This window comes from Pelecanus crispus, chromosome 1 (genome assembly GCF_030463565.1).
Source record: "Pelecanus crispus isolate bPelCri1 chromosome 1, bPelCri1.pri, whole genome shotgun sequence".
In the NCBI taxonomy this organism is placed as follows: Eukaryota; Metazoa; Chordata; class Aves; order Pelecaniformes; family Pelecanidae; genus Pelecanus; species Pelecanus crispus.
This window is the reverse complement of record NC_134643.1, coordinates 103,118,804-103,144,031: the sequence shown is the minus strand read 5'-3', so window position 1 is coordinate 103,144,031 and position 25,228 is coordinate 103,118,804. Positions and strand designations below refer to the sequence as shown.

The following is a 25,228-nucleotide window of genomic DNA, read 5'->3' as shown; positions in this document are numbered from 1 at the left end:
AATGATCTATGTATGAAAGCTTCTGCTCCTGGGTCACAAACACAGCCCTTAGGATTACTTTTGGATGCAAATGATGCTGAAGTCAACACAAGAAGCTGAGTAACCATACAAAATTCACGTATTAAAGAACAGCTCTGTTCATTGATCCAGGGGAAAAAAAGAGTTTTTAAAAAAGTTAGTCATTTATTATCACTGTTTTGTTCTGCTGTTTTACTTTTCTTACTCAATGTGCTACTGTCCCTCTCTTCTGTTGCTGTAGATCAGAGCTCACATCTGGCATAACCTTAGGACTTCTGTGTGCAGATTGAACTATCTTGGGGTTTTTTTGGTGCCTGGCTCACTCTGTGGAAGAATAGAACATAGCTCTTGTACTGAAGCTGCTGACTGGCAAGTCAGGCTTGGGAAGAAGCTCTTAGAAGCGGAGTCGGGACCTACGTACCTGCATTTAAAATATCAACATATGACTATGACCATGAAAAAAAGCCTCGTAGATTCCTGTTGCTGGAAGCTTCATCCCTGTGCAAACTGACAGAGATTGGGGAGAAAAAGAAGGTCAAAGAAGTTAGGAGAAGCAAATCTTCAGGTTTAAGTGCTTTTACAGATGTGATCTGAGGTCCTATCCTTACAGGCTCAGTAGTAGATAAGACCTGGATGATTGTTTTAGGTTTTATATTGATCCCTGTTCTGGAAGCACACAGTTCTTTTATTGAAGATGATTGAAGGGTTTTCTGAAAGGGCTAACATCATCTGCTGACGTTAACTGAATCTCTTCCCTTTAGGACAGTGAGGGTGGGGGGATGGGGGGGTGCTGTGGTGGCATTTTGAGGTTAAAACCCAGTTGTGTGCCTGTCAATCACTTTAATCTCCAAGCTTGGTTTGGCACAGGCTCCTGCTCTCTGTCTGTGCTAGGGAGGCAGTGAATACCAGCAAGTGGGAAAGCAAAACACATTGGACATTGAAATCTGCTCAGCCACCACATTTGTCTGGCCCTGCATACTGGAGCCACTGGTGTAGGGGCAGTGGGCCACTTTCCAGAGCTCTTTCTCTTCTCTCTTCTGCATGTGCTCTTCATGGTCACCCATCAAGCCAGGAGATGAACAAGGAGGTGATTTTCTTGTGAGAAAGTCATCTAATTCAATACGTTCAGCTGAGTCCGATCACTCACCAATGAGGGAGTATTTTTTTCTCAGAGCTGTCAGCAGAAAGCAAGAGTGTTACATTCAGTTTACAGGCATTAGGCTTGTAGTCTCAATTATCCAACGTTTTTTGTGGACTTGTGCAAAAATTGTGCATCTCAGCTTGCATGGGCATGACCAACCTTCCTATCTGCAGTACCCTGTGATTTTGACTCTTGTTTTGCTTTAAAATTTGGGTTCATTTTAGGCCATCATGCGCAAGAAAGACAACAGCTGCATCAGTGTCTGTCATTAAAGTCTGAGAAGTTGAATAGTTTGTTGATGTCAGCAGGGTTATTTTCTATTTTTCAACAATGTGAAAGAAAAGTCAGATCAATTATGCATCTCACTCCTACACTACTAATGGATGGACAGACAAGGGTTTTTTTCAGCTGACATCTAGTATGCTAAGTAAAGAGATTATTCCCCTCCGTTTGCTTCCTTCATGTAATGAATGATAAGTAGATGAATCAGTGAGGTAAAATGTGTGATAGATAACAAATAAGTAACAAACTTTGTAATTTTGAGTTCATGTCCTGACACAGGGAAGTAGACATGCTGGTGTGCAGACTTGCAGTCATTGCTGATTGTACCTTGATGTTTAAATAAGTTGCACTTCCAACTTATTTTCTAGATGTTCCTAGGATTGTAGGACCTTTTCAGGGCCCAAAAATCCTTGGATAAAGTTTCTTAATGAACTTTAAAACTAAATTTAGCATATTTAATTTTTTCAAGAAATAAGACTTTATTATGAATTCTAATATTTGTAGTTAACTCCTAAACTCCCAAGCACTGCTTTGGCTTGAGGGGAACTGCTCTCAGGTGACGCAGAGGACAGGCAAGAGTCATGCAAACCAGCTTCTCGGTCACTGACTGTAACACTGAGGCAACAGCAGAGGCAAGTCTTTGCTTCATTGTAAATTAATATTGCACTCCTATTAATAAAGTGCCTGGCCTTTTATTTACACCATGAGTGGTGGGGAGGAAAGGTAATGGGTTTTTTTCTCTTGTGTAGACCATGAGCCCCTGATGTTCTGTGATATGTATTCATAGCCATGGATTAGCAAAGCCCTATTTATTTGTTCATTTGTAAATGGCACCTTCTCAAAGCACTAACAGATTGATTCTGACAAGTGTTAGATCTTCTCTTCCATTTTCTTGTTCTCTTAAATTGTTCTCTGATAGGATGGTCAACAACTCTGGCAATTCGTCCCTCCGCTGACTTTGTTTAGGGATATATAAAATCATAATAAAACTCATAGTAATAGCATAAAAAATAATCACTTTATATGTCATATCTCTTTTTTTTACTAACCTGAAAAATAATGTAATAATCACTTATAGTCACAGGATGTAATTTTTTACCTAAGTTTATGGATTTTAAAGGAATCTTTTTAAAAAAAAAGAGTAAGTAGTGTCTATCAGTAACTGCTGTCTTAAAAATAAATATTTGCCTGATAGCAAAACACAGCACTAAACATTTTTAAGTTTCCAATTTGTCTGTGTAGGCCAAGTAATATAAAATCTAGCTTCCTCTATTCATAAGATTTAATTTAACACAGCCATTGCTTCTGGTGTTCACTTTCTGTGAATAACTCCTGAAGGATCCAAAAAATAGACACAGCAAAAATAATACTTGCAGTAAAGGGTAGACTTAGAGCACCTAACAAATTTAAATGGGGAAGTGTCTCCCACTGGTAGCTCTAATGCTTTGAATTCTGGAAATATTATCAAGGCTGGCTTAAAGATTTATCTTATCAAAACCATGTCACAATGTGTTATGAGATATTTGTGTTATTTTTCACGTGGTAAATTGAAACTGTCCTATGTATGAAAGGATACTGTCCATCAAAACAAAATTTATGGAGTTATTTTATATTATTCTCTTATTTTCTGTTTGTATTTTATTTATAAATGTTCCCTTGTTTTGAAGGATCAAAAATATAGTGAAAGTTCATGAGGACTATAGTGAAGGTATTAATGCTGTTAATGAAGTTGTATGGAATAATTTTTTATTCCTGATTAGCTGAAAAAAAGTACTAAGAGGAAAAATAAGTACCAGTGTTCTGAAAAAAATGTGCAGAGCTTACAAGCTGACTATTTTTGCAGCGACACTAGATTTCTGAATTTATTTTTAATATCTTACCTGTTTTCATCATTCTTGTACCTATTAGGTCAGTAAAGAGGGGAACATCTAGCCTAACAAGCTGGTCCTACTGCCAAAGTACCTGAGAGCAGTGATCCTTCACATCATGGCTGTCTTTGGCATTGAGAAGGAGTGGTATTCTCAGTTTGTGGTCCATATCTTGGGCACCTTGTCCTCAGCTAGCATTGACTTAGAATATTTGAGATAGGCTTTGGCTTTTTTGCTGAGTCCAGCCAAGGGGAAGCCTGAAGGAGCTCTTCCTCACATATGGGTTTCTTAGGTTAGATTGAATTTCCTTAACATCAAGTGCTTTTTAGGCTGCTCCAAGGCTTCCAAGACAATCACAAGACATTGGCTGATGTGACAAAGAGCCTAAAGAAGACCCTTGCTTTCTTGAATAAGCAGGTGGAGCAGCCACAGGGTACACTATCTATACACTATGTTTAGAACATAGCTTTCCTTTTGGTCTAAGTGCTGTCTGCTGGACAGTGCTTTCTAGGATGACAGTGCTATCACTTTTTTATTTTAATATGAAGCTGCCCAGAGACAGCAAATTGTTACCAGAATCTTCTGATGCATGTTTGGGGCAGGGGGGGAGGGAAACAGGGAAGAGAGATGTTTAGACAGAGTCTGTGGTGAGTACACTTCATATTGATCATTTATGATTCCACTGCTACATGTTGATCCACCTTGCTGTTTAGTTGAATAGGGTCTCATCATGTCTCATATTTTATTTAAGTTGGTGTGCTTTACTTACTGTGTTCTCTTAACCTGCCAACTTCAGAAATATTTATAAAAGAGATGTGCTTGTTTTGTTTTAGCAACAGTATTCTAAAGTCAAGAGATAAAAACAGATGTGCACATTGAGATATCAGCTTTTATTTAATCAGCCAGCATAATTGGGAAAGGTAGACAAATTTTCAGGCACACCAGCCTTCCTCAGGTCTGAAACAGAATTAGCAGACTTCAGAGCTAAACACAAAATGAAAGCAATTGCTCAGGTATGTGCCAGGTAAACTACCTCTGAAAGAAGAGGTAGTTAGCATGTGCAGAGTAGAGAAAGTTGGTAAGGCGGTTATCTCTCTAAGGGAAAGAAAGAAAAAATAATTTATAGCCTGTGGAACATGGAAAGGTTAGTGGAGGTGAAAGGAAATTATATTATGCCATGAAATCAATATCTCTATTGAATCCCTGTTTTTTAGTGGCCAGCAGAGTTTAAAATGTTAGCTCCAGGCTTGTCTTTGGAAGGCATTTTTGAGATCTTTAAAAATCAGGGCTGAGAGATCAGAGGTGGCCTGGTTGTGAAAAGTGTTCTTTGTATAAAATGGGGATATTATATTTGTGTCAAGAGTCTATCACAGAGCTGAATCTGAGAAATATTTCATTCAGCAGTTCTAGTCCTTTGACGGTGCCATGCTGAGTCCCGCAGGATGAACTTTTGAGATTGGAAAGGATCTTTTAGGTCAGATGTATGTTTGCTTTTGTCTGTGCTACAGCAGATAGTGTAATGTATATTGTTAAATGGGATTTACCCTTGCTAAGTCTATTGATGTCTCCCTTTCATCTGCGAGATAGCTGTACCTAAGTGCTACTGCTGCTGTGTTCAAATCTGGTATGTGCTGAAGTCTATACTTAGTTTTTATTGACTAGTCTCTGAAATTCCTATATGTTCTTAAAACCTGAGTCGATCTACTGCAGTGTGACAGTACATCACAAGTGGGCAGGAGAGTCCTAGAGCACACAACGCTGCCCCAGATGTGAAAAGTCCTGGTGTGTGCTCTTCCTGCTCTGCAAATAACGTTTTCATAAGAATAGGGACTTCTCAACTTCCTGAAATCACCTTGCAGTTGCAGCCATACACGAAAAACTTGGCGTTTTCTCATTCTGCTAGGTTCCCTGCTCACCCTGTGTCCGTTTCCCTTCCCTCCCACTAATCTCGACTCCTTAAGCCTGGAAAAATGCCAATAAATGGGACCTTCTTGCTGCTCAGGTGAGTCCTGGGCTCTTCTCCCTTCCAGAAACCCCATTGCTATGGTGACAGCTCTGTTGTCACTATACATTTTCTGGCTCCATACATGCAATGAACAGTGGGAGAAACTGAGCCATGGCACCCTATGCCTGTGACATCAAATGAATGACCTCAAGCTTGTGACATTATGGTTGGGTGCCAGTTAGTGGAAGATCTAGATACCCTTTCCTCACCAGCTCTTGTTCAGGAGTGAGCTGTCAGGAAGGTGGGATGACAACTCCCTTCTTTCTTCCTTTCCTCTCCCTAGGAATCTTCTTGGCCTGTACTATTATCCAAGAAGGTGTGCTCACCTTAAACATCTTTTCTTTGACAGCAGCCAATGCAGAGTGTTTCAGAGGGATGCATAAAACTCTGAGAGTAGACATTTCGGTGTGGTTCTGTCACTGCCGCATGGGACAGCTGCTATACTGAGACAACAGCCAAGGAACAGTGGTAGGGTATTTTCCCAAGCAGCATTGAAACAAGACTATTGAAGTAATAAAAAGGTTGTTTTACTACTCTGGTGACCCCTAGAGAGTTTATTGCTATTTTCACATTAAATAAGGCACGATTAGGTCTGACATATTGTCTCTCTTTAGAGCTCCTACCTGAGCTGATGACAGGGAACAAATTAATCCCAGTTGGATCCAGTTTAATTAAACAATCTCAAAGTTGTCGCAATGCTTTGGATGTTTTGGTTTTGTTATTATTTGTATTTATTGCAAAAGTATACTATTCTTGGTCTGCTTTGTGCCAGAAATAGGATTGTTTAGTCCAAGTTTATATTCCTAGATAAGAGACAGTGATCCTTTAACTGAACAGTATTACTGTGTATAGACAGTATAATTGAGACTGGTAGAGATACTTCCAGGCTAGATTTGCAAACATTTTCAATCAGGCTTTTACTGTTCTGTTCCTCGGGAAACTGAGCTTGTGATAAGAATACCACACATGGAGCATTTTTTGTTCTGGATATTTTGTGAGCATACTTGATTATTCTTCCATTACTACGTAACTACTGTTATAGCCTATTCTTTAATAAGTTAGATTGAAAGTACAAAATTATTTTATTGAAATGTTTTATACCATTTTGCAAGGATGGAAACCTTAATAACGAACTAATCACTTTGGCACACTCATATGGGTTAATAATTCAACAGTCCATTAGTTATGCCCATGTTAAAAGAATTCCTTTTCTTTCACGTAGCGGAAAAAGCATACTCTGTCCATCTTTGTACCTTTATATTTACTCGTATTGGTATTTATATGGTTATTATAGTGCCTGTGGTTACTAGAGTGCCTTGTATGGTTAGTGTAGTGCCTTTGAGTGCCTTGAAGTCAAGACTGCATGTTACTTTGATAAAACTCAAGTGGTTTTGTTTCCATGTTATAGACTGAAAAGTGAAAAATGACAAACCTGTATTTCTGAGGTGGTCCAGCCCCTACCTGTGGGTTCTTACTAGATCTACCGGTCTTGATCTGCGGCTTTGGACGACTCTTGGTGCTACAGGACAAACATGTTGAAACAGCTTTTTATTTTACTTAACCCTACTTACATGTTGGACATGCACAGCATGTGTCCTCACTGTGTGTATCAGGTTAGTTACTTGGTTGCTGTTCAAGGCAGTGGCAGAAATTCACCAGCTCTGAAGGCACTGGTTCCCTCCTCAGGCTGATGGAGGTGCAGAGAGCATAGCTATACACCAAGGGTTATCCCTGTACCTTGGTTTTGGAGAGATATATAAACAGTTCTCTTTATTCTGCTGGCAGAGTTTTCCCAGGGGCTGTTGAAATTCTATAGTCTGCCTTTCCTCACTCAGACTTGGAGCTACACAAGGGTTGCCATTCTGAAGCTCATTCCAATTTGTTTTGTTTCAGTTTTCTTAAATCACAGTATTCCACAACTACATTTGGTTTGGAAGTGCAAAAAAAGGTGAGGCTGGATTATTAAAACAAATCCAAACATAGTTTGAGTAGAAAAAAAGTGTTCTGCTCTGTATCAAAGTTCTAAGGTTTATGTTGCTCATCCTATTTTCCAAAAATATCATTTGACCTCAGTAACAAAATTGAAAAATCTTATTTCTAAACACAGAATTACCAACCATAGCACTTCATTCAAAAGAATGTTTTTTAATTTTTCTTTTTTTCCTCCCCCCACTTATCCTGTTTGGAAAATATTCTTTGGAATTTAGTTAAATTCATGCAGTGTTTTGGTCTGTTCAAAACAGGGTATTTTGGAAGGCTTTATTTGCCAAAAATACTTTACTCAGCTCAAATCACATGAGTCTGCATAATATTTTTCTTCGGCCTAGTCTGAACCCAGTAAGTGAATTACTTTGCCTCTTTTGGTGCCAGTGATGAAAAAAGTTGATAGTAATAATGCATACCTCTGTAATGGGAGGGCAACAGATGATTTCTACAGCCAGAGTACAACTTTTTTCTGAAGCTGTCATCTGGATGGAAGTGATCTCTAGATCCATCTGTGCCATTTCTTTCAAGCTGTTCAGTAGATTCTTCACAGCCCTGTGTTGTTTTCTTATGGTCCCATCACAGTAACTTAATAAATTGTCTCTCCCTGCACAAAACCAGATGCTGCTTAACTTTTAGATGCTGCTACCAAGTCACACATTTTTCTCCTGGCTTTGAATTTCTTTTTTTTTTTTTTTTTTTTTTAATTTGACAGGTTTTCAGCTCTAGTAGGAGGTAAGTATTTAGTGATGGTAGCATAGCTCAATCTTTATTTTTCTGTGCTTTCCTACCTCTTTGTCCTCCATTCTGATTTTCTGTTTCAAAAATTAAGTCACTTCCACAATTTCTTTGTAATGTATTCTGTCCACCCCTTGTTTTCCAGCATTTCTATGAATTCATGCTGCCTTCTTAATTGACCTGTCAATTACAGACTGTATCTGTAACTCTTGGGTGGATACTTTGATAACCATTCTGAATTCTGATGAACAAAGCAGAAAATTTCAAATCTGCAATGCTTTGGAGACAATGAGTTGTCTACAATTATTACTATTCGGTCTGGTTACTAAGCTGTCCTCGCTCACCAAACATACATAGGGAACTATGTATTTTGAGTGTGATTTTAATTCGGTCAGCTCAATCTATTACATCAATGCTAGAGCTAAATTAATCTTTTCACACAGGCAGCTACACTTTGAGATAAATTGAAATTGTATTAGTCAAGGGTAAGATACCATCACAAAATCCTGGCCTATCTCATTGATTAATTAGTTTTATAAATATTTATCTTTACAAAATGAAGACAATGGTATTGAAGATCTTAGTCCTTTTTCAGTCCTATGGAGTCATAATCCAAGCTTATCTCTCATACGAACAACTGTATTTTTTCCTTTCTCCTTCTCATGCATACTTCTTCAACTCAAGGCTTATAAGTAGATCATTTTAAATTACTATGGACTTTAAAAGCAGATGTGTATGTGGGTGTAATTGCTTCTCAGAAGCTGAGATAACGCTGTTTACTAACAACATTTGTGTCATTTCTACTTGGTACACAACTGTGACAGATTTTCTGCCAAACTTACATTATTGTTATTGTATGTTTTGCCTAGAGCACCCACAGCTATAGTGTTCCTTGCCTGACCAAAGTTTTCAACAGTAGAGCTGAAAGAGTTAACGTATTAGGTTGCAGGCCCAGTGAATTCACTAAAAGCAAAGCTGGATGAAGAATCAATATAATTTCCCTGACATTCCTTCTTCATAGTCATTGCACATGATCTGTTAATAATAACCTTTGGTAGAGCTCCATTAGAATACTCATTTTTTGTCCTTCTCTCTACCCCCAAAAAGAATACGGTAATATCTGTGCAAAGAGCAACCTGCACAAGTTCAGGGGAGGCACAACTTGTTACCCATTGGAGGCCCTCAAGAAACTGTTTGCTTGCTAGTGTTCAGGTATTCCCATTTAAAGGATCATCACAATGCTATGCGGAGCACCTTGCTGTTAAACAAGTACCCAGGAGTCACCCTTCACTCGGGTCGAGCTCAGATGGATGCAAATAGGAGCTTGTTTACAATGTCCAGAATAGACAGCATCATTTAAAATATTGACAAGAGGTATATACGGAGTAAAAAGAAGCTGTTCTGTTAATCTGTTCATGCTAAAACCAAATAAAAAAGACCACTTCTATATTAGCCAACCTGTTCACACTGGTTTTTGGCTCAAATGTGCAGGAAGGCATTATTTTCCTGTGTGCTCATGAGTACCAGTGGATACAGGACCTTCCAAGTCAATTGCATTAGACTTTGTATCTAGTTCCTCGGAGTCTCTTGAGTTTCCACTTACATTCAAATATTCCTCTCCTTTCCTTCCCCATTAAGTATACACTAACCCAATAAAGAAAGAATCTAGCCTTTTTTTTCCAGGAAATGATTACTGAACATCTACCCCCTTTGGAAACACATAATTTTTGACAGATCAGGTGCTATCTCCTAAACATGACTGCATCTATTAAACTCATTAAGGGCATAATACCTTCCCCTGGCTCCCAGGCTCTCACAAGTCTCTCAGCAAGTACATTTCACTGTGAAATGTCTCAGGCCATTGAACATTGCATTTTATTATTAACTACTAAATGGACAGACATACTCCAGGCAAACAATACCCGTTAAATGAGCACATGCCTTCCATTACTGGTGGTTGATTTAGAACAGATACTCTGTTAATCAGCCATTTTAGAACGACAGTCAGTGGGTTTCAGGCAGACAAACTTACAGCTGAGGGAAACCATAACTGAGGTTTCATGCAGAAGGAGTTGTAATGCCAAAAGACAACTGCTGAGAAAACTTTGCTGGTCTTAAATTGCTCTGTCTTCCCTTCATTAGGAGATTGGTCAGCATACAGAATTGGAGCATTGCAGCAACCTTGTCAGATTTACATGGTTGTAGAGACTATTAATGCAACGCCCCATTTGACCGTTGAGGCAGAGATGCCTGTGACGTCAGGGTCCCCTTCACTCCACAAAAGTGGAATCATATTGACTCACAGAAACATAAATAAAAATAAAAAAGATCATTCTAGCAAAGCATGCTCTTGAAGAAGTCAACAAAGTGAAACACCGGTTCCATCTTCATGCTAAACCCTGAAAGATTTCCAGGCTCTCCTCTGTGTGAATTGAAGTCTCTGTTCTGGCTGTGACTCTGTTCATATGAGTTTTGTAGAAAAATGCCTTTAGCAGAAGGTGATTTCACTGTAATTCCTAAATCAAAACAAGCTGGGAAATACACTGCTGTTTGTGTCAATGTCTAACGCTACCAGCATGTGTGAGTGCACGACATTATTTTGCATGCTGGCACTCGCAATGGATCAGACTACAGAACAATTACCTTTACTATAAAATTGTGCCTTCTTTTATAGTGTCTTCAGTTTTAATGAAGATCAACTGTGACAAAGCTACATGGAGTAATGGAAGTACCAGAGAGAAATCACTTTTTGAAAACAAAAAGCTTTTTAAAAAGTCACAAAAGGACTGGGGGAGGCATGAGTGTATTTTCTACCTTAACATTTTGGCATTGCTCTGTGGAACCTTCTGCTACCAACAGGGAATGAAAAATTGCAGTTGACGTCTACACCTGGTATTTGTCTCTATTAATGGTTAATGCAGGGACTGTGTTCTCTTGCCTTAGTCTCCACCTGTCAGTTACTCTTTAGGATAAAAGAGAGCAGGGAGAAACCAAATAGATTTAGGCTTCCTTATTTTAAACCAGTTTTCCAGTGAAATCTATAGGCAAGAGGCTTATTTCCTTAAAACCTTAAGGAAAAAATTACATTGTGGCCCTGCTTGTCTCATCTCCTTCAGATCTGGTGTTCCATCCACTCATCTATTATGAAAATTTTCTGCCTGTCTTTTCATATGAGGAGCTGGAAATTGATTTTTAAATTTGGGCCATCCTTCAAAGATTATGGAAAGCCTGTGGCATAGGTGTGTTTTGAAATACAGAGCATACTTCTATGTCTCTGACACAGAAAGTAAAATGCTGCTGAAAGCCAGAGCCTGAAGAGTGTTTCTATTTGCTATGGGAACAACAGCTTCTTGGTGGAGACCTAATGAAGCAGTAAAGCTGGAAGGTGGTTCCCTGGTGTGTTGTTTCACCCTCAGAGGAACGTCCCACAGGCTGCCGGCAGTGGGACTGGTGTGGATGTAATTGGTCTCAGATCCCCCACCTCCTCCTAACCCAGAGATGCTCTATTACATCCTCAGGGATGACCCACATCACGATCATGTTCAAGAGCTTGATGGTGTCTTTTTTCTTGCATTGAGCAGAAACGACTGCAACTTAAGGCAGCAAAGCAAAAGTATCACGCCAGCTCACTTTTAAACACGTTGATGTTAGGAGTTATCCATATCATCTTTTTGGCATGTTAGGTGCACAAATACTGTCTACTTATTGTAGCTCCCAGGAGTACTACTCAGCTTCTAGATTTGTATACACACTACAGCAGTAACCCAGCTCTGTAGTTTTTTGGGCAATCATCCCCACCATACAATGGAAACCTGGGCCCAGTTCTTCCAAGGCAGCTAGGGCATGCTCTGGTCCTCTTCCATGGCTGAGACTTATGATTGTCCAATGAAAGGTGGTAGGTAGTTTGCTTTTCCACCATGGCAAGTTAAAATATTTTTGAAAGACAGCACAGAATGCAATAAAAGAAATAACAAGTTTGCAGATGACACCAAGTTGGGTGGGAGTGTCGATCTGCCCGAGGGTAGGATGGGATCTGGACAGGCTGGACCAATGGGCCAAGGCCAACTGTATGAGGTTCAACAAGGCCAAGTGCCGGGTCCTGCACTTGGGTCACAACAACCCCATGCAACACTACAGGCTTGGGGAAGAGTGGCTGGAAAGCAGCCTGGCCAAAAAGGACCTGGGGGTGCTGGCTGACAGCCAGCTGAACATGAGCCAGCAGTGTGCCCAGGAGGCCAAGAAGGCCAACAGTATCCTGGCTTGTATCAGGAATAGTGTGGCCAGCAGGAGCAGGGAGGTGATTGTGCCCCTGTACTCGGCGCTGGTGAGGCCACACCTGGAATACTGTGTCCAGTTTTGGGCCCCTCAATACAAGAAAGACATTGAGGTGCTGGAACGTGTTCAGAGAAGGGCAACGAAGCTGGTGAAGGGTCTGGAGCACAGGCCTTATGAGGAGCGGCTGAGGGAACTGGGGTTGTTTAGCTTGGAGAAGAGGAGGCTGAGGGGAGCCCTTATCGCTGTCTACAACTACCTGAAAGGAGGTTGTAGTGAGGTGGGTGTTGGTCTCTTCTCCCAAGTAGCTAGCGATAGGACGAGAGGAAATGGGCTCAAGCTGCACCAGGGGAGGTTTAGGTTGGAAATTAGGAAAAATGTCTTCACAGAAAGGGTAGTCAAGCATTGGAACAGTCTGCCCAGAGAGGTGGTGGAGTCACCATCCCTGGCAGTGTTCAAAAAACGTGTAGACGTGGCACTTTGTGACATGGTTTAGTGGGCATGGTGGTGTTGGGTTGATGGTTGGACTGATGATCTTAGAGATCCTTTCCAATCTTAGTGAGTCCTAGTTTTTACTTTCATTAAAAATAATCCAGCCACCAAGCCAGGAAACACGAAATTGCTACTCTGCCCTTAATTGGCTTAGTGGTGGACTTGGTAATGTTAGGTTAATGGTTGGACTAGATGATCTTAAAGGTCTTTTCCAACCTAAATGATTCTATGATTCTATGAACAAGACTAACGTCTGGGCCAGCACTATTGCTGAGTAGAAAGGCAAGAGAGTTGTTATAGCAACAGATTGAGATTTTTTTTTCACAAGTGCAAGCACCTAAACCTTAGAAAGCTAATGTAGCTGTAGCTGTGAGAAAGTCTAAATGGTATCTTTCAGGCTTACGTGCATTTGCTGTGCTTGCACTTCAAGCCAACCAAAGCTGAGTGCCTGTATTACTATCGTCATGGGCCCAAGCTTTTAAGACCTGTTGAGGAGCCAAGCATACATCAGCCCAGCCCATGAACTGCTTCAGCTGGGACATGCGGCTCTTGGAATATTGTTTCCACAGTGCTCTGGAGCACCTGTGGAACAAGACTGCATCTGCCCACGAGGTACTGTGCAGGCATGCCCTGAATGAATTTACTTTGGGGAAATATTTCCCTCTTGTTATGCTGTCATTATCAGCACTCTAAAGGTCTAAATGACCTAAAGAGGAGTTGCAGCTTCTATTGTTGCCGTGTTATCTGTCACCCGGCGCAGAGCAAGTCTAACCTACATAGTAATAACTAAACACCAGCCCCCTGAGCCCAGATTTCCACTAGCATTCCTGCCCCTAGTAATGCTAAAATAGTAGTTATTACAAAAGTAGGAGTTTTTCTAGTGCACACAAAACCAGGGGAAGGGATTAGAAACAGCCACAAACAAGGCTTAGATGAATACATATACCGCTAGAAGCCAATCAGTTATTTGACCTCAGGTTCATATTTCTGTAAACATGTATCCTGGCAACGTATCATTCAGTTTCTCAATACGATACAATGCAAGCCCCTTCTCATTTATCTCAGCTGTCTTGTGTTATGTTACAAATGATTACTGTTAATTCTGTGTTTAATTGCGCTTAGCATAATTTATTTGCTATCCAGTGATTTTAACTGTTGGACATAACAAAATATGGTTGTTTTCTCTTCTGCTTCCTTCTGTTTCTCATTTGTGGATGCTGAAAGCAGCTGGGCTTGTTCCATGAGAATGGAAATAATTATGGGCATGTACAACAAATTCATTAATCTCAAGAAGGCATCTTGTGTGGAGCTATTCCTGGAACATTCTTCATGAACTATCTTCCTCTTTACTGCCCCTCCAAAATTACTTCCTTTTAATTTTCCATCACAAACCCGTTTTCTGTGAACTTACCTCCTTCCTCTTACTAATGGGGATTGGAAGCAAAATGCGTTTCAACTAAAATTGGTGATAATGATGTGTTTCTTAAACCAATGTGCCTGTCCCAGATGTCCTGGAGGAAAAGAAAGCTCTGAGTCTTTCAAGTGAGATTGGAACACTGGGACCATGGAACCCAAAAGAGAGCAATTTTGTTCTGCGTCATTGCCCCTTTTTAAATACATTTATCCTGGGTTCCAAATGCAGTCCATTCAGGACCTGTGTATTTTATTTTGTGAAGTTTAATAGTCTGAAAATAATCCATGTTTCTTCTGCTATACTCACTTTTATTTTCGTCTTGCTTTTGCTTTTTAATCCCTGTGACCAATTTGTCAGTCCTTTAAACAGACTATCTGTAAACCTTGTTCCACTGGTGCCTAAAGGTACTGCTTGCCTTTAAAGTCACTGTCTGACAAGGGACAGTCTGTTCAAGCCTTATTCTCCAAAGCTCCCAAAGTGCTTGAGCAGGAGGAGTCCACACATAATACAAAGCACAGACCAGTGTGCTGAAGTCAGGCAGTGACTGTGAAGTGTGCTGTGATAGCTTTCAAAGAGGATAGCAATGATGCAGCCAGCATGGCAACAGCTGCATACATGTTTTATTACATACACATATTTCAAGAGGTTGGTTATGCCCTTTCAAGTCTGAGCACGGGGACTTGTGTGCATAACCCTATGGTGTGGCTAATGAACTTCCCGAGATGCACAGATGAAAATTGCTCCTCCGTCTCAAAATCAAAGCTGATAAGGCCTGCATCATTTCCTTTTAAATACAGCTGGGTTTGATCATATCAGGGAATATTTCCAGCTTATTCATATTCAGTTTGTGTTACTTCTATTTCTTATTTAGCACAAATACACTCATCCATGTGAAAAATGAGGCCAGCATTTGATCAGCGCTTAATGGAAGACTTTGAGGATCTCTCAGCTATTGTTCACTGTTATCTGCCAGCAGAATAATGACAAAGTAGAAGAGAGTGCATGCATTGTACCTAATGTGATTAGTCTTCTAATGCTGGGAATGTAGGGAAGAACACAGTCAGCAGGTAAAATACACCTCTGGGTAAATACATAAAGAGTGCAAGACTAGTCTGAAATACAAACCCCATACAAAATCAGCAGTTTCTTCAGTTGTAGATTGTGGTTTTATGTAAGTATAGTACTAATTTACATCGGGGAAGAATTGCAGTGAGATTGCATGAAGATGGAGTGTTGGGAGAAGGAATGTAAGAAAGTTTGGTACAGTGAGTTATTATAAAATCTTTACACCAATTTTGCCAAGATACACTTCAAGCAGTAATCAGAATTATGAGAGGTGAATGACGGTAGAAATTCAAGAATGTGTTTATCTTATAATGCACTGTAGGTCTATCTACACCACCAAAAAAATGCAGCCAACAAAAATTAAGTCAGTTAAGAGCTGAGTTATATCTGCTACTGAGTGTCGAAGTGAGATTTTGCGTTTTATCTGAACTCTGAGTTCTTGCCCATCTTCCTATGAAGGCATTGATGGTGGAACACTGAGCCTTCTGTTCACTTTTGCAGATGGGCTTCAGATCTACACACTGAACCTGATTAGATTGTCAGTGCTTTCACATGCATGCCTGGGAACTGGATCATGATCCAGGAGGTCCATTCCAGGTCCATATAAGTAAAAAAAACCCCATAATCCACTATCTGCATATGCAGGTAGATCTTGGCATTTTCTGCTTTCCAGAGGGTACTTCTTGTATTTTCAGATCATCACTGTAACTAGGGTTTCTCAATTTTTTAATTATTATAAATTGCTGGTAAGAGTTGTTTTTAAAACCTTGCTGATTTTTTTCCTGGAATACTCCAGTATTAGTGTTATTGGTAAAGAATTATCAGTCCATGATGGAATTTTCATTTGAAAAAGAGACAGGCACAAAAGTAGATGTAGCCTGGGAAATCAGCAGACTTTAACCAACTTTGGTAGAGAGGGGCTTCACTCTCTGTTCTACCAATTCCTGGTGGTTGGCCCAGGTACCCTGCATACAGACTATTCTGAGGTATGGATAAACATAATGCTCGTCCCTCTCAACGCCCCCCATCAAACAGAAAAGCTGTGTAAAGTCTTAGGTTCATATGAATTAAAAACCCTCTGCAGCTTAAAAACATTTGAGGATGAAAAAGTTCTTGTTGGGAAGAAAACTTCAGCTGCTCTTTCCTACCCTAAAATCCTACCACTGCTTACAGCATGTTACTGCAACATTATTTTAAATTGAAAAACTTGTTTGTGAATTGATTAGTTTTTCTAGTGTCATGATCCTTAATATACCCCAATTTGGGAACTCTGGAACTAGCTTACTCCACACCTTCAAAAACACATGCACAAAATTCAAGGGTTGTATTTTCAACATCTTGAACTGTTCTGGTATCTCTTATGAGTAGAGCTCGCTGCAAGATCATAAATAAGATTCATAGAAACATCTGAGTTCTTCATTCAGCATTCTGTATTTTCGACTTAATCCAAAGAACAGACCTGATGCATGGAGAACAGAGTTGGGTTGGCATTAATATCTAAATCAAGCCTGAGGTCAGCAAACTGCTTGTGTGTATAGGTTCACACCAGGAATTAGGGTAATAGCCTATCTTGTAGATGGTCCCTGGACAAATATAATTTTCTTTAAAATGTCCTTTCTCTCCTTAACTGTGATATCTTTGGTTAGGTAATATATTGCGAATGACAAAAATAATCAGCTACTTCAGTAGAGACACAGATTAATTTAATTGCTGTTATTGCATATTTCCATATCAGCAAAGTACAATCTGCATTATTTTTCTAGTGTTGTAACTTTTTCTAATATCTTTTCCAGTTCACTAGCATTTTCCAAGGTGAAAATCTCAGCCGTTTGCTGTTATAGCCTCCCACCTAGGAAGATTTAAGATCAGCCGTATCAGCAGTTTGTTCTTGCTGGCATTGAGATTATATTTTCTTCCCCCCTCCCTGTGTATCCTAATGCCTGTTTCTGTTCCCTGACACAACTCTGCTCATGAACCAGCCAAGCAAAATTAAAGCTTCCAGGCTTTCTAGTAACAGGAGTCTCCTAGGCAAAGGAGACTGTGTATCAAAACAGTCTTGTGTTACCAGCAAAAATCTTCCTGTCTGATTATGGAGACCTTTGCAGAAATTTGGTTATGGCAGGGTTTTGCACTAAATCTAACATGAGAATGAGAAAGCCGTGTTAAAAAAAGGGGTAAGTAACTGCTCATGTGAACGTATCAAACTTCATTCTGGTTCTTCACTGGCTTTAGACTTCATGATTTGAGAGTGTAGAACTTCATACCATCCTAATTAGGATGCCAGGGGAGAGAAATTAGTTAGATCTTTGATTAGTATTCTGTGCAAGTGATAAGTCCTACAAGAGTGTCAGCTAGATCCATGGACCTCTCTAGGGAAGGAGGAGAGCTAAGGAAGCATGACCATAATTTAATGCATACAAGTGCTGGACAAGAATAGCTATATTTAATGAAAATGCTGCTGTTGTGATAGGCACTTTCTTAATTTGGCCCCAGTTGCAGATGATATTTCTTGTATTTGCCCTCTTTGTGAGTGTCTTCTGTGGAGTTGCAAATGTATAATTAATGCAGCATAGAAATGTGCACTAGCCATATTATTAAAATTTAGCATGGCATTAGCTTTCAAAAATGAGTAACAAGTTGAAGCTAAAGCTGTTAAAAAATGAGTTTTCTGTGAGGGGTTCCATCATACAAAGCAATGAAATTTATCTCAATATTATTTTATTAGAGCTTTTTAATTACTGTGGCAGATAAGCAGGACTGGCCATTATTTTTGCAGAACATTTGTATTAATAATGTCATGCAATTTGTAATGATTGCTACAGAATATTCTGTCCCCTTTAAGAGTTCAGTTTAAGCTGATATGCAAAAGCCAGTCTTCTGCAGGGCAGAAGGTTTCCCATTCTCTTCCACTGGGCTCCCAGCTCACAGCCATATTTTCTCAATTGAACCAGTCTTCCCTTTAGCAATATGGCCAAAGGAAACATAAAATCCCTCCCTGAGTACACCAGTAATAAGTTCTGAATGCATGCATGGTAGACAGAAAATTAGTCACCTTTTTGTTTTAAAGCAGCCCTGCTGTTTATAGAATGCAAGACAAGATCATTTTGTAATCCAAAACTCCAAAACTACGCTTTCAATTACTTACCAGATACTTTTTTGTGTTGGGCTTTTTTGTTTCTTTTTTTTATTTCAATATATAGTATGAAGCACAGCAATTTATTTCAAAGTGCACTTTGATACGTTGCTTCTTAGTGGGATATTTGTAGCTATAATAAAGGGTGAAAAAAAAGAAAGTGTTCACATACCATATATTCTAGCCTACCTATCATCTTCAAAAGAATTAAAATGTTAAGTACTAACACTGGATTTGAATTAGCAACAGTCTTCTTGTAATGCTACATAACTCACTGTAGCCCTTTGTGTACTGTTCCTGGTTTGGAGTGATATCCAGATTTAAATATTTCAGGCAGGAGTGATTTTTTTTTAGTGACTAAACTAACCAAATAATTATTTATGGATATCTCACATTGCACATGGTTCTGTAGTTTATCTGTGGGAGATCCCATCTCTGTATTCAGAACACACATAATGAAACAATGAAGAAATTCAGCGATTGTAGGAGCACCACAAGAAATAATACCCATTTCAGCTTGTAATGAGATTTTTAAAGAACTGCTGAGAAGATTTCAAATATCTATATTGGCTGCAAACAAGTTTTTGTCCTTGAATTATCTTGACTTCATTCAATTCAGCACAGTTCAATGTTTGCATTATAACTTCACAGCACTTGGAATCAGACACAGAAAAGAGTCATTAAGATCCATCGCACTCCCTCTTCTTTGCTGGTCAGGGCAGTATTGTTCCTTAAATTATGTTTTTATGTTGTTTGCCTGGCCTGGATAAAGATTTATTAGGCTATGTTAAAAAAGGAACAGCTACAGGAAATGAGCCACACAGCATGAAGGTGTGAAGGTTTCTGATTTTGGAAGCTGATAGATTTGAGTCCTGGTAGTCATGCCAAAATATGGCAGGAGTGTCTTAAAGTACATGGGGGTGACTCCTACCAAATAGTGTAGAATTGTTAGTAAGGATGTTCACCTGTGTCTTCTGTCTATGTACCTTACGAGACAATCAAGTTTATGACCTTAAGAAGTTGCAGTTGTGCGCTGTGACGAATGAACGATCTTTTGGGATGCTGGTACAAAAGTGAGAGAATACTAGGTTGCACTCCTAGGTCCATGTGTTCAGCTCTTTTTCTTCGAGCTCCGAGTCTTAGATCCTATTCAGACAGTTGCAAAAAATCTAAGAGATACTTCTCCTAATTTTAAAAGTAAAATAGATTGTAGTTTTTATGTAGAAACGTGTAAGATTTACTTTTTGTCTGCTGAATAAAAGGAAGTGCTTTTTCAGAGGGAGAAGTTAGGAAATGTACGGCCAGCAATAGAATGCTGGAAAATTGGATTTATGCAACTGAACATGCCATTACTTGCTAATTGTAGTGCAATTATTAACAAAAAATAAATATGAGGATAATATAGCATTTACCAGAAATAACTAATACAATAAGTGGTTTGCTCAAATATTTATTTTAAAAAGTGTTTGTACAGCTTTTTCTGGTCACAGTCTGGGGGTCACAGAAATAATTTGAAGGCCAATGTGGAAATGGCACAGTTGAGAACAAAAAGAGATAACAAATGGAAGCTGCAGATTTTAGTGGTGTCAGATGTTTTACTACAAGGTATGACTCAAACAGATTTGATAGTTGCTGGTAGGAGTGTCTTTACTTAAAATTCCCTTCTTTCAGTGCATTTTTTAATATTATCATGTCAAATTGTAGTAGCTCATTTTGAAATATTAGAAACACTCTCCACACTGCCCTCCAAACTTCTAAAGCCAGAGCTCCATCAATGAAACATTAACTATCGGCATCTCCTTTCATGTGAGCGTGTTACTTTGCAGTCTTATCCTGTCTTTAAAGACTTTTTCTCCTTGATTTATGCATCCTTTCTCTTCCTCTCCCCTGTTAACCAAGTGTCCCTGTAGAACTTCACATTCATCTTTTAGTCCTTTGATAAGTGCTAGAAAAGGGAAAAGACTTAAAATACTGTCTAAAGCATCATTGATAGCACGTGAGGTAATGCTCCTTGAAATGAGCAGGGCTGCCCATGGTTGAGAGCTATGGTCTCTCATCAAAATGTCAGGGAAAGTTCTCCATAGCTGAAATCCTTCTTTGCAACCGGAGCAGTTACTGACAGCAAACTGCAGCATAGCAGGTTATCATGCTTCAAGTTACTCTATCCTATCTATGCTGAAGTAACTGTCCTTGTGCTTACGCACAGCATATGTGAGGTAGTGCCACTTGTTTTGAGCTTTTATCATCTGGAAAATCCTGGGTGCATGTTCGTTGATTTCCTTTGTTTTGCTTTTTCTTGACAGAGAGATTGGCTTCCCAGAAGAGAATTCACACCAGTCTGTTAGCTCAGTGTACCACTCCATATGGCCACACATTCCTCACTGTTTACAAAAAGTTGCCACAAATGAGTTGATGTCCTCATCGATTTCCACTGAAATGGTGTGTAGAAGAGAAGCCCTTGTGCAGGTAGGACAGACATGAGATCCAGCTCCATGATGCACTGCTTCTGGGAAAGGGGATGGGGCAGGGCCAAAGGGTGAAATGCGACCTTGAAAAAGAGGTATTGTCACAAACCCAAACCACAGCACTATATGGGCTGCTATGAAGAAATTAACTCCATCCCAGCTAGAATCAATACACACACCGGGGATGTTCAGTTCACAAAGGAAAGAAATAAATAGCTTATTCCCCCTGACCCTGAAACTGTCTGCAGCCAGCCTTACAAATGTCCCTGTGAGATCCCCAAAACAACCTGTCAGTTTTCTATGGCATGTATGGCTGGACATTTTCTGCAGGCCAAATTCTGCCCTAATTGGTGACACCTGTACAAACTCACTTGGCAGTGGGGTCTTGGTGGGACTGATTTCCTCCTGATGTTTACTTAGGGCCATGTGTGAGCAAGCAGCAACAGCATCCTTCCCTCTGCAATGTGGCCTCAGTTAATTGGCAATCCAGAAAAAAAAATGGAGAAATTTCTAGTCATGGCAGTCTGCTACTATGATGGTTAACAGGGCGTGGATCTGTGCAGTAAAAATAACAAACTTAAAGCAGTTCCTTAGAGAGGCAACATACTTGGAATAATTTTTTTCCCTTTTTTCTCTTTCTCCACAGGATGCCTCATGAGGAGAAGTGTAAAAATACTGAGCACATGTATTTGTGAGCTGGAATTCTCTGGTTGCAGTTAGACATATAAGCCAAACCTGAAAATAAACAATTTAAAAATTAAATCTTGTAGGGAAGACAAAATAAACATAGAGTAGCCACTGTCAGAGCAAATAGTTTGCCTGTTATTCACATACCTGATGCATCCTGTGGGTTTCCTGGGCTTCAGTCAGGCCTGCCCTCCACATGTGCCTACTATCCAACAGACTTCAGTGTAAGGGACCAGAAAGATGAGCTACAGCAGCACAGCCGGCTGTGTGTAGAAGGACGCTCTGTATTTTTTTCTTCCCCAACAATTGAGAGGTAACAGGGACTAGTTAATATCTTGGAGTTCTTCTTTCAATATTAATTACTATTCAGCTTAAAAAAGAATGTCCCTGACTAGAAAAAAGGGACATGAAGACCATGCTTGGGTATGGCAGCTTACAATGAGATTTTTTCTTGTTTGGATTTTTTAAGCTATCAGTGCAGTACCAATAGCTTCAGTACACCTCATTTTCAAGCTGGTCACAGTTCCACTGTTTTCTGTAACTGTAGAGGTGGTATTCGCATAGAACAGGATGACAAATGCTACTTACAGGGTTAATTCTGGTTTCATGTGCTCCAATGTGTCCATTGCAGGGGAATTAGGCAAGGCTGGAGAGACTGCAAACCAAGACCAGGTGATGATTCATCTCCGTTGCCTCTTTCCTGCTGTTGACTCATACTCCACAGCTCTTCAGCTGTGTCAAAGCATCTTCCTAACTACTCCAAAGCCAAGGGTAAGCCTGCATCAAGAACAGTATTGCTTCACTTTCTTCACCTGTAGCTTTATTATACAGGTGTACCTAAACACATATTGCTGAAGTCACACCCCTGATCAGTCATGGTTCAGGGAAATGCTTCTTCCTGCCTGCAGTGGACTTGTGTCTGTTCCTGAAAAGATCCTCAGAGTTGGTATACAGATGTAAGGGCTGGATGGGAGGTCAAGGGTGAAGTGAATTTTCAGAAGAAACATGATACCATGAATTTGAGTCTAGAAAGTGAATAACTTGAGGTTAGCTTTCTGTACCTTCCTCTGCTGTTGCTTGAGACCATCTTTCTGTGAGGTGTTGTGAAGAAGGCTTGCTGTTTCTCTAGGATGGAAATGTGGTTTGTTGCAAGAATTACGTATCAGAAGTTTCTACTGTGATGGCAGAGGCAGGGTGGGGGAAAGAAGTTATTTGAGTTTGGGTGGGCTTTTTTTTCCTTGAATAAACTGATCACTTTAAAACAGTATAGGGTCATTTATTTGTCTGAACTGATATAATTGGTATTCTGTTTATCTACAGACAAAGTGCAGCTGAAGCTGCCACAGGTATAAGAAAAGCTTTTCTATTTTAAGCACCTGCCCATCAAGTGTCTTAACATAAATTCATCTCAAGTAGAGAGATCACTAAGTGACACCTTTTCATCACTATCAAATGAGATTTGGACAAAGGATGTTGACATAAGACTCATTGACTTTGCCATCACTCTTAAATCGCAGACCTTTCCTATGTCTGCACATGATTTAAGGAAATACAGCTGTGCTCTCAAACATAAAATGGTGGGTTTGTTTTTCTGGTTTTTTTTAAAGAAATACCTTAAGGCTTGGATATTAGCTGTGCTTTCTTCTGTCTGTGAGAAACCTGCTTATCAACAGGAGGAAATAGTTAAAATGGGTCTTGCAGGATAGAGATAGTGGTCTATGGTGTCTTTTATAACTGTTTTTAAAAAAGGCTGGTAAGCCTGACTAGGGTATCAATGAGCAATTAATACAGGCTTCTTTCTTCACCTCAGACATTTGTTTTTGACAAAGTGATGATGGGACTATACATAAATAACACTTGAACTGCAGAAGAAACACCATCATTTCCTAAACAGGGCATGGGGAATGCAAATGGCAGTCTAAGATAATAAGCAGGTGTTAGCTAATTAAATTTTACCTGTGTATGGTATATTCTAACTGTTGTTCATGTTGTAGGTAGAAGACTAGACATGGGTGAGTTGCTTAAGATTAAAATAAAAAAATAGAACCAATATAGCATAGTTCTCTTCTTCAAACTCAATTAAAAGTAGTTACCATCTTTTAAAAACTTTTTAAAGGCAGGGAATGGCAAGATTACACTTTTGCATGTTCTTACAAGTTCCTTTCTCTTGGCAGGCAAGCAAGTTGCCAGTCATCATAGAACATGTTTTGGCAGTACCTTTCTGACATTTCTGTGTGGGAGGTGTAAGAAGAAATAAGGAGTTTGCTCTTTGCCGTGACCATTCGTTCAAGAAGTGATTTTTGAGGTGGAGTTGTTTTCTGAGAGCTAAGCAATGGGGGTTGTGAGAGATTTCCAAAGGAGTGAATTCCTAGAGTTAGAAAATGGCCTTTTAAAAAAAGTATTTATTTATTATTTTTACCACCTGAGCAATAGCCTGATGTGAACAGACTTGTGTACTGGGTATGACCCCTCTTCCACCAAAATCCAGTCTCCTGGGACCCAAGTCCAGCACCTCAGATGCCTTCAGGGGGGCTTGCATGACTTGTTTATGGGTCCTTGGAGCCCTTTGGGTGGCAGACAGTTGGGAAGCCAGGAAGAGAAAGGAGCAGTGATGTCCGCAGCACAGATTTCTCCTTCATGATGACACCTGAAAGCCCTGGTGGGCTAGGTTTCTTTGGAAACAAGACTCTGCACAAATCCTGCAAGTTCAAACAAAAGGTGGACGATCTCTGCTTCTGCTGAAGCCTCTTGTGGGTCCCCCCAGTTGCAGGCTGAGCTGACTCTCCAGATCCCTGGCTGGGCTTCTTCCTCTCCTCTCCTGGCTGGTGGTAACACAAACTAGGAGATCACAAGCGCACTGCCCCTTTTTTAAAAAACACACATGCAGATCTGACCCTACCCAAGTCCCCTTTGTCCAAGCTTGCATGAGGTCTGTTTCCATTCCATTTCAGGCCTGCAAGTAAGCAAAACCCTGTAACCCTGAGCAGTTTCATTGTCAGGTGATGCTTTAGTGTGGGGTGATGCCACTTTCCATTTCTTCTCACTTCTTCCTACCAGGAAGGCAGATATTTACAGCTGCAGCCAGGTGCATAATCCCAGAGCACAGCCCGAGCCCATTTTGGATAAAGGCTGGAGTCTCCTCTGTGATCTCTTTTCAGCAGGCTTGCCTCCTTCCATTAATCCTATTTAAGGTAGGAAGCAGCACAGTGACACACTGTTATCATTGTTCGTGTAACGGTAAGCACTCTGCTGGGTGACTAAATTTCTCAGCCTTCCCCATGTTAGCCTTGAGCCAAAAAAAAAAAGAAAAAAAAAAAAGTAGACTAATGTAAGTCACAAGAGGCAGGAGGAATGAAGGCTTTTGGAAGGGCAGCATGCAAACCAATTTCCTTGAAAAGAGTGCTCTGTGTGCAAGATCTTTAAACTGTGAAGGTTTTAAAGGGCATGGTCACAACCCTGCTGTCGAGGAGCTGTTGAACTGTGTCAGGCTGCAGCCAGGCCACAGTGAAAGGAAACTGAGTCTTGCTTCAAGCTGGTGTGAAATTAAAAGCCAAAGGCCAGGGCTGTTTCATTGCCTTAAAAAAGAATAAATAAAGGGGAATTTGAATTCAAGAAAGCCTGGTATTTATGAAACAGTTGGGATGAAAAAGGGATTAGTCAAAAAT

General features: G+C 40.0%; 1 long non-coding RNA gene across 1 annotated transcript; it reads left to right on the top strand.

The window, feature by feature from the left end:
• The first annotated feature begins 5,688 nt into the window (after positions 1 to 5,688).
• On the top strand, positions 5,689 to 21,868 carry LOC142597139 (uncharacterized). Its single transcript, XR_012831977.1, has 3 exons — positions 5,689 to 5,782; positions 20,715 to 20,877; positions 21,523 to 21,868. It is a non-coding gene; the product is annotated as an uncharacterized LOC142597139 (long non-coding RNA).
• Positions 21,869 to 25,228: the final 3,360 nt, after the last annotated feature.